This window comes from Dasypus novemcinctus, chromosome X (genome assembly GCF_030445035.2).
Source record: "Dasypus novemcinctus isolate mDasNov1 chromosome X, mDasNov1.1.hap2, whole genome shotgun sequence".
Lineage (NCBI taxonomy): Eukaryota > Metazoa > Chordata > Mammalia > Cingulata > Dasypodidae > Dasypus > Dasypus novemcinctus.
The window spans coordinates 141,010,708-141,021,576 of record NC_080704.1 but is presented as its reverse complement, the minus strand read 5'-3'; positions in this window follow the sequence as shown (position 1 = coordinate 141,021,576).

Sequence of the window (10,869 nt, the reverse complement as noted above, 5' to 3'; positions counted from 1 at the left end):
CCATCTGTCCCTGGGCTCTTCTTAGTTGGGAGGTTTTTAATGACAGAATTCTATCTCTTTACTTGTGATTGGTTTGTTGAGATCATCAATTTCTTCTTTCATCAATATAGGCTGCTTTTGTGTTTTTAGGAATATGTCCATTTCCTCTGAATTGATATTTCTATTGGAATATAGTTTTTCAAAGTATCCTCTTATGATAGTCTTTATTTCTGAGAGGTCAGTGGTGATATCTCCTTTCTCATTTCTTGTTTTGTGTATTTCCATCATCTCTCTTTTTTTCTTTGTTAGTATTGCTAAAGGTTTGTCAATTTTATTGATCTTCTCAAAAAACCCGCTCTTGGTCTTGTTTATCTTTTCCAGTGCTTTCTTATTATCTATTTCATTTAGTTCTGCTCTTATTTTTGTTATTTCCTTCCTTCTTCTTCCTGTTGGATTACTTTGGTTTTTTTTTCTAATTCTTCCAAATGTGCAGTTAGTTCTTCAATTTTTGCTCTTTCTTCTTTTTTGATATATGAATTTATGTCTATAATTTTCCCTCTCAGTATTGCTTTTGCTGTATCCCATAAACTTTGGTATGTTGTGTTATCATTATCATTTGTTTCTAGGTAGTCATGGATTTCCTTTGAGATTTCCTCTTTGACCCACTGTTTTTCTAAGAGTGTGCTGTTTAATTTCCAAATCATGGTGTGAAATGTGGGCCTCTGGCCCTTGCAAATTTCCAGCTTCACTCCACTGTGGTCAGAGATATTATTTTGTATGATTTCAATCTTTCTGAATTCATTAAGCCTTTCTTTGTGGCCTAGCATATGGTCTATCTTGGAGAATGATCCATGTGCACTTGAGAAAAATGTATATCCTGCTGTGTTTGGGTCCAATGACCTGTACATGTCTATTAGATTAGCTCCTCTAATATACTCTTCAAATATTTTTTTTCTTTAGTGATTCTCTTTTGAGGTGTTCTGTCCAGAGTTGATAGTGGTGTATTAAAATCCCCCAGTGTAATTGTAGATGCGTCTATTCTTTCACTTAGTTTTTCCAGCATTTGCCTCATGGATTTAGAGGTGCCCTTGTTAGGACATATATATTTATGATTTTTTGATCTTCTTGACAGATTGTGCCTTTCACTAATATGTAGTATGCTTGTTTGTTTCTGACAATTGTTTTGCATTTAAAGTCTATTTTGTCTGATATTAATATAGGTACTCCTGCCTTTTTTTGGTTATTGTTTGCTTGTAAGATTGTTTTCCAACCATTCACTTTCAGCCTCCATGAGTCTCTGGGTCTAAGTTTTGTCTCTTGTAGACAGCATGTAGATGGGTCATATTTCCTTATCCAATGTCCCAGTCTGAATCTTTTGATAGGTGAGTTTAATCCGTTGACATTCCGTGTTTTACTTTCAAGGAATTATTTATGTCAGCCATATTTTGATTAGACTTGTGTTTGTCATATTTTTCCCCTTCTCTTTTTGTCTTTTTTGTTGCTCTTACACTCTCCTCAAAATCTGTCTGTCCTGTTTTTTCCTTTCTTCCTGCAGAACTCCCTTTAGAATTTCTTGAAGGGGAGGTTTCTTGTTGGCATACTCTTTCAGTTAGTGTTTATCTGTGAATATTTTGAACTCTCCATTATTTTTGAATCCTAGCTTAGCTGGGTAGAGTATTCTTGGTTGGAAATTTTTTTCTTTTAGCACTTTGACTATATCGTACCACTCCCTTCTTGCCTCCATCATTTCAGATGAGAAACCAGTACTTAATCTTATGAAGCTTCCCTTGTAAGTGATGGTTTTCTTTTCTCTTGCTGCTTTTAGAATTTTCTCTGTGTTGAGTGTTGGATAATTTGACAAGTATATGTCTTGGTGTGGCCCTTTTCGAGGTTATGATGATTGGGGTGCGCTGTGCTTCTTGGATATGTACATCTGTCTCTTTCAGTAGATTTGGGAAGTTTTCAGCCACTATTTCCTGCAAACTCCTTCTGACCCCTTTCCCTTCTCTTCTCCTTCTGGGATGCCTATAATACATATGTTTGAGTGTTTTGCATTGTCATTCAGGTCCCTAAGTCCTAGCTGGATTTTTTTTTTTTATCTTTTTATCAATCATCTCTACTGTCTGTTTAATTTCTGATGTACTGTCTTCCACATCACTAATTCTCTGCCCTGCCTCTTCTAGTCTGCTGATATTTGCTGCAAGTGTATTTTTGATTTATTGAACTGTGGTGTTCATTCCCATATCTGTTATCTTTTCGTGCATGTCTGCAATTTCCCCTCCAATGTTGTCTTCATGTTGTTAACTTCTTCCTTTACTTCATTAAATTTGTTGGTGATAAATGTTCTGAGATCTTTAATTACTTGTCCAAAGTTCTGCTCCCCCTCCTGGTGTTTAGTTTATTCATTGGATTCAGCCATGTTTTCCTGATTACTGGTTTGGTTTGTAGATTTTTTATGCTGTCTGGTCATCATTTTATCTTGATGGTTAATCAGTTCCTTAGCTTCTTTGTCTAGTCTTAGGGATTAATTAGCTGTTGTTTTTGCGTAAGTGTTATATCTTCTCTTCGTCACTTTGTTCTTCTTATTCTAATTACTTATTGCTGGTTGAGTTCACTTTGAAGAAAAGTATTAGGGCCAGGGAAAGTCAATTGTGTAAGCAGGGAAAAAGTGTAAGGTACCATTGGTAATAAATATTAACAGAGCAACAATATGAGATCTGGAAGGATTGATATTAGATTCATGTGAGTTGTGTAGAGTTATACCAGTAGGTAGAGGACCTATAATGAGGTAGTCGACTGAATATGGGAAGAATATGGTATGAATTAAAAAGCTAGTGTTTTTGTGAGAGAGGGAAAGAGAAAAGAAAGGCAATAGTTTCAAGAGTGGATAAAAGACAGAAAACAAAACAAAGTTATTAGAAATTAAGAGTTAGACACTTTGGGGATCAAAGAAAGTGAGGTGGAATATAGGAGAGACAGAAGATGATGGAGGTTATCAAGATGTGGGGGAAAAGGGATAGCGTAGGTAGCCAAAATAATTCACACATAAATGAGGCAATGGAGGATGAGGAAACCCATCATATGTGAGGTGTTCCTTGCAGCACCTATTGTGTAATTAAGATAAAGTAAAATAAGAAGAAAATGAGGGACAAGAGAGGGAAAAAAAAGAGAAGAAAGGAAGAAAGAAAAAAGGGGGTGGGTAAAGGGAGGGGAACAAGTAGGGAAAAGAAAAAAAAGATATAGAACAACCACAATAGCAACAACAACCAAAAAAACCTAAATAACTGAAAAAAAATGCTTTGGGCGATACGCTGGGAGAAAAGACTAGGAGATAATTCAATGTTTGCAATCAGGATATTAAAAAACGTAAAAACTAAAATAAGAATTAAAACAAAACAAAAAGGAAAAATTGCAAATGTTGAGGGCTAGGACATTCAAGGACCTCAGATGGACCTCAGGGCATGATGGATTCAGGGATGGGAAGTCTGAGATATTGAAGACTCAAGAGGTGTGAGTGTCTGGGGTGTGGGTCACCAGGGTTTAGCAGACTCAGACCTGGCAACCTCAAATCTTGTTAACAGGGAACCTGGGAGCACCGCAGTGCAGCACAGCCTTCAGGGATCCCTGCAGCTGGGTGCCAGCCCTATGGAAAGGTCACATCCGCAAACTCTAACCTATGTGTCTGAACCCCTCAATTCACTCACTCACTGGGTCTATTCTGTGGCTGCATCACCAATTTGACTTCAGGACACCTCCCACCCTGTAAGCCCCTGGAACAGCCACCTGGGGGCACCTCTACACTGCAGCCAATTTAATGACGCAGATCAGTAGCCAGGCATGGGGGTGGGGCTCCAGCCGGAAATGCCAATAATAGAGTCCAAAACCGAAATTCACATGCTTTGCAAAATATTCCCCTAATCGGCTTCCAGACGTCTCCCACCCTGCAGGCCCTGAAATAGTCTCCTGGTGATGTCGCTTTATTGTGAAAAATGTAAGGCTGCTTCAGATCGGCAGCTGGCCTTGGGGGCGCAGAGCTCTAGTGCTATTATCTGTGTCCACAATCAAAAATTCCCTGCTTCACAAAAAACTCCTGCTTGTCTCCCCAAATCGCTCTGCGAAGGCCTCCTGTCCTGTTAACTGCCCAATAGCCAGCTCAGGCCTTATGAATTTCCCAGTACCGCAGAGCCTCCAGAAACCGCCACCGCAGCACCAGTGCCACGGCTCTGCCCACCCCAGGAAGGAGAGTCCTGCGTGCAGCTCCCACCTCTGTGTAATAGAGCCTCAATTATATCTTATACATGAATTTTCTTTGTTACCTTCCCACCAAGTCGATATCCAGACACCTCCTGCCCTGCAAAATCCTGAAACAGCCTGGTCCCGAAGAATTTCCAACGCTGCCCAGCCACTTCTTTGCAGGAGAGAATCTCAGGTGTGCTCACTCAGCCACCATCTTGCCCCGCCCCCATATATCTTGACATAGCCTACTGAACTGGGTGGGAGAGAATGGAAACTACAATGTAAACTTCAGTCAATGCTTAGTGGCATTATACCAATGTGTTTTCATCAATTGCAATGAATGTACTACCCTAATGAAGGATGTTGTTAATGTGGGGAAATGTGGGAGTTGTGGGGAGCTGACCATATGGGAATCCCATACAATTTTTATTTAACTTTTATGTAATCTAATTATTATTTAAAAATTAAAAAGGAAATTTTTTAGATTTTCCTTTTCTTCTCTTTATTATAAAACTTGGAATTTATAGACCAATCATTCGTGAAATAGAGGATTCCCATATACCACCCTATTACTAACAACTTTCTTTGGTATGGAATAGTTGTTACAATTGATAAAAAGCACAGTATTATAATTATACTATTATCTATAGTCCATGGTTTAATTTAGGTTTCAGTGCTTGTGCATATAAGTTTCATGAGTTTGTTTAAAAATTTATTGTTACCATATATGCCACCTCACTTTTCCCCTTTTTACCACATTCAGATATAATTTCTTAGTACTTTTAATTACATTCAAAATTTTCTGCAACCATCTTCACCATCCATTACAAAAAAAATTCCATAATAACAAACAAGAGCCCTCTATATTTTAATCCTTGCATTTCCATTCCCTATCTTCATCCACCCTGTCCACTAGTAACCTATAACCTACATTCTTATTCTATGAGTTTTCTTATTATAATTATTTAATATCAATGAGATCATACAAAATATTTACTTTAGTTTATAGCCTATTTCACTAAACATAATGTCTGTAAGGTTCATTTATATTGCTACATTTATTGTAATTTCATTCTTTTTTTCAAACTGAATAGTATTCCATTCCATGAATATAACATATTTTGTTTACTCATTCATCAGTTGATGAAGATTTGTGTTGCTTCCATTTTTTTTCAATTATGAATGTTACTGCTATGAATATTTTGTGCAAATAACTGTTCAAGTCCTTACTTTCAATTCTTTTTGTTATATACATAGTGGTGGAATTGCCACATGATGTGGTAATTTACACTTAACTTTATGAAGAAGTTCCAAACTGTCTCCCAAAGTGGCTGCAACATTTTACATTGCCACCAGAAATGACAGAGTTTTCCTATTTTTCCACATCCTTTCCAGGACTTATAAATTTCCATTTTTTCATAGCAGTCATTCTAAAGGGTTTGAGATGCTTTCTAATTGTGGTTTTAATTTGCATGTTCTTACAGCTGGGGGGGTGCTTGGTTCCTGGCCAGGGGGGCCTCTGTCACAGTCCCTAGGGGAGCAGTGGAAGGCCCCTGGGTGAAACGGTAAGGACCAGGAAGGAATGAGGGTCCAACAGTAAGCCCCTGATAATGACTATGCTTGTGAGCCTATGCACCTGAAATAAGAACAAGGCCTAGAGCAACAGTGTGCCTAAGACTTCCCTCCTGAGAGCCTCCATGTTACTCAAATGTGGCCAGTCTCAAAGCAAAAATCAATATGTAAATGCACTGCCTTCCCCCCAGCGTGGGACATGATTTCCGGGGATGAGCCTCCATGGCAGTGAGGAATAAGTTCCAAGTACCAGCTGATGATGTAACTAGAAAATGACCTTGAATAAAAGGGTCAATGTGGACCAGCAGAATATCCCTGTCTACATATAATAACAGGAGTTAAAAATGCTTTTTGACCTAAAGTAAGGAGGAAATGGAAAGGGCAAATGAGTTTATTTGGCTATGAGTCTAAAATAGAGTCTGGAGGTTATCAGAGGGGTTGAACTTATGCACACCTGGGCAAAGTCTCAGAGACAGAAAAAGTAGATATAACCCCAGGTATTGGTTCTTCTGAGGGCTAAAGAGACCCACAGGTTTTATGGTCATGGCAGATGGAGTTCACTGCCATGTCAGTTGTCTTTTCTTTGGAGTTGGTGTTTCTGCGTGATGGAACTGGACTCAGATATGATCTCTTTTCACAAGCTTTTCCTGTGACCATATGATAGTTAGGCCCTGAGCCTCAACAGACTTCAGCTCCTACATTCTGGTTTATTGGACTTACCCCACTCAGCTAACATGGAGTTGAAGAAGGTCAACCACCACACCATGGAGACAAGAGTGCCTACAACTGAAAGCAGGAAGATTGCATCCAGCATCCATGTGGAATCTAAGCCCCCTCTTGACATAGATGTGGAATGGACACAACCAAGCCAAGTTCCACAGGAAGGAGGAATACAGTAAGGATTAGAGTAGACTTACTGATATTCTATTCATGAACTATTGTGTTTAGAAATCGAAGAAAATGTGGCATTGGTGTGGAAAAAGTGGTCATGGTGGCTGCTGGGTGCGGGGAATGGGAGGAACAGATGAGATGTGGAGGTGTTTTCGGGACTTGGAGTTGTCCTGGGTGGTGCTGCAGGGACAATTACCGGACATGGTAGATCCTCCCATGGCCCACTAGATGGAACGTGGGAGAGTGTGGGTTATGATGTGGACCATTGATCATGAGGTGCAGTGATGCCCAGAGATGTATTCACCAAATGCAATGGATGTGTCATGATGATGGGGGAGAGTGTTGCTGTGGGTGAAGTGGTGGGGTGGGGGGGTGGGGGTGAGTGTGGACCTCATATTTTTTGAATGTAATATTTTTTAAAAAATGAATTGCAAAAATTTGCATGTTTTTTATGTCTAATGATGTGGAGCATCATCTATTCATGCGCTTTATGGTCATTTGTATATCTTCATTGTACACTTGTTTCTTCAAATCTTTGCCACATTTTTAAAAATTCATTGAATAGTTTTTGTCTTGATAAGTTGAAGGATTTCTTTACATATTCTGGATATTAAACTTTTATTGGATATATGGCTTTCAAATATTTTCTCCCATTGATAGGTTGACTTTTTGCTTTCATGATAAAGTACTTTGATGAGCAAAACTTTTTAATTTTGATGAAGTGTTATTTATCTATTTTATTTACTTTTACTTGTGCTTTGAGTTTAGAATAAGAAACCATTCCTCATCGTAATGTCCTAATGATGCTTCCCTACATTTTCTCATAGATTTTAATAGTTCTGGATCTTTTATTTAGGTCTTTGATCCACTTTGAGTTGCTTTTGTTAAAAGGTGAGAGGCAGGTGTCCTTGTTCTTTCATTCACAAACGGAGATCCATATCCCACTTTTGATTTTGTTTTGTTTTGTTTTAAATTTATTCCTTTTTTTCTCTCCCTTTCTCCCCCTCCCAGTTGTCTGTTCTCTGTGTCTATTAGCTGTGTGTTCTTTGTCCACTTCTGTTTTTGTCAGCAGCACAGGAATCTGTGTTCCTTTTTGTTGTGTCATCTAATTGTGTCAGCTCTCTGTGTGTGTGGTGCCATTCTTGGGCAGGCTGCACTTTCTTTTGTATGGGTGGCTCTCCTTCCAGGGTGCACTCCTTGCATGTGGGCCTCACCTATGAGGGGGTCAAAGCCTAGAGCTGAGGTTGCCTAAGAATTATCCCCTGATAGCCTCCATGTTGCTCAAATAGGGCCACTCTCTAAGTCAAACTCAGCCTGTAAATACATTGCCTTCACCCCAGTGTGGGACATGACTCCCAGGGATGAGCTTCCCTGAAGCCAAGAGATTGCTCCTAATCATGAACTGGTGATGCAACTAGAAAAAGGCCTTGAATAAAAGGGAGAAATGGTAAGGACAAATGAGTTTATTTGGCTGAGTCTTCAAAGAAGAGTTGGGAGGTCATCAGAGGGATCACACTTACACACACTTCAGTGGGATCCCAGAGACAACCAAAGTAGCTAGAAGCCCAGGCACTGGTGCTCCTGAGAGCTTTGGAGACACACAGGTCCTATGGTTATGGCAGTTGGCTCTGGAGTTCAATGCCTTGCCAGTGGGCACCACTTTGGAATTTGTGTTCCTTTCTACACATGCCTCTTCTGTCACTGTTACTGAAACTCTGGCTTGTGTTGGGGTTGGTATATACCCTGGAGATTTGAATATCTGGATTGGTCATGTGCAACCTGTACCCAGAGCTTCAGCGGAGTTGCAATTCTTACTCTTCAGTCATTGGACTTATCTAGATCATCTAACAGGGAGTTGAAGATGGTCAACCCCCACAACAGGGAACCAAGAGTGCCCTTCACTCCAAGCAGGAGAATCATCTTGTTTAACCATGTGGGATATAAGCCCACTCTCAATATAGAGGTAGAATGTACATCAACATCCTAAGTTCCACAGAATGGGGGAATAAAATATGGACTAGAGTCCACTCACTGGTATTTTACTATTGAACTATTGTGACTAATAATGGAAGGAACTGTAGCATTGATGTGGAGAAATTGGGCATGGTAGTTGAAGGTTCAGGTAAAAGGAAGAAGAAATGTTATGTGGGGGCATTTTTGGAACTTGGATTTGTCCTAAATGATATTGTAGGGACAGATGCTGTACACTATAGAGCCTGCCATAACCCACTGAATGTAATGGGGGAGAGTGTAAACTACAATGTGAACTGTTATCCATGTGGTGCAGCAGTGCTCCAAGATGTATTCATGAAATGCAAAGGACGTGGTTCAATGATGAAGGAGGTTGCTGATGTGGGAGGATTAGGGGAGGGTGGGCCATGGGATATGTGGGAACCTCTTATATTTTTAATGTAACATTTTTTTGTGATCTATGTATCTTCAAAAAATACAATAAAAAATAAATGCTCATTTAAAAAATTTAAAAAGTTTCAGAGAACTTAGCAAGATTAGCTCCTGGTGTTTTATGGAAGGCAGACTTTGAAAATGGTGAGCCTGGACATTTAGCTGAAGAAATCTTCAAAGTAAACATGGACAATTTGGCTTGGCTTCTGCTTGAAGCTTATAGCAAAATGGTAGATGAGCGATGTATGCTAAGTACTGAACTCTCAGGTACAATGAAAACAGAAACTAATTCTGGAAATTCTAAACCTCTAAAAATCAATCTCTTAGATCAAAGTGCCCCACTGGAAGACTTTACTAAATTTGGAACTAGTAAATCAGGATTGAAGATACTGTTATATTTTAAAGACTTATGGAAAGTCTTACTGCCTGATGGCTTGAACCCCTTTTTGCATCCTAAACCAACAGACTTTTTGAGAGAGCTGTATGAACAAAACCACTGTCAGCCTGGAATAAAAGGGCATGGAAAGGAGAGATTGAAGGAAAAATAGCTTTAAGAGGAAAATCATGGAAGCTGATACCTGGAATTAAGATATCACCCTGGGCGAAGAGAGGAACCTCACCCATGTGTACAGAGAGGGTGAGTTTGCCCCAACAGTTGAAGAGGATGGATGTTCCTGTCCAATATTCTGGGAGAATTTTCCTGCCCATGGTACCAAATAGGTGAAGCACATTCCCCAAGGATTAGGGCAGTTAAGGCCAGCACCCCACAGGTCTGAATGTGGTGGATCTGTCCCCAAAAGTTTAGGGAAGGCCAGGTAGTCAACTCGTTGCTCTGAGAGGTTTGAGTCTATATGCCAAAAGTTAGTGAAGGGCAGATGGTTTACACATTGCTCTGAGAGGGTTGAACCTGTATGCCAAATGTTGGGGGGAATGTTGTCTTCATGTCCCTGTACTAGGGGGTTAAAAATCTAACCCAAAGATTGGGTAAGGTATAGCAATCATCCCAACACTCTTGGATGATGATGTGTGGAGCTTGGTTAACACCCAGATTTTTGATGAGAGTAGAACCAAGAAAATGGCCATTAGGCAAGCATGTGGAAAGGGTGGGTACCCATAAGGCACCATGAAAAAAAATTATCTTATAAATGGCTCTCAGATGGAAATAGAATGAAGGATGCCCTGCAGGTTTGCCGAACTCTAGAGGATCTGTGACTCATGTTTCCCTCCCAATTTCACCTTATTGTCATGGAAATGTTTATCCTTTGTCTCTTTGTGTATTAGAAACATGTAAATTGTTTTGTAAGTTTCAGAGGTCTTTAGAAGATGAGATTTTGCCCCAAGACTAACTGTATTTCTTTAAATTGATTGTGATATGATTTAGTACTTGCATTGTTACTTATTTAAGGTTTATTTTAATGTTATAATGTCTTTTTGAATTCAGAGGGTAGAATGTAACATTTTGATATAGTTCTGAATTAAAAAAAATAGATATTGGATTATGTTTGTAATAAGGTCTGTTACCGGGCATGATTGAGCTATGATTAAGGCTTTGATTGGGCCACAGCATTAGGTGTGGGGCTCACAGATAAAAGGCATGGCAAAGGACTGAGTTGGAGCTTTTGATGCAAAGGTTTCTTGATGTTGGAGTTTTGATGTTGGAGTTTGATGCTGAAGCCTTAAGCTGGTGCCCCAGGAAGGAAACACAGGAGAGAGAAGCAAGACCCTGGAAGGGAGGAAACCAGGAAGCTTGAACCCTCACAGATGTCAGCAGCCATATTGCTCCAACCC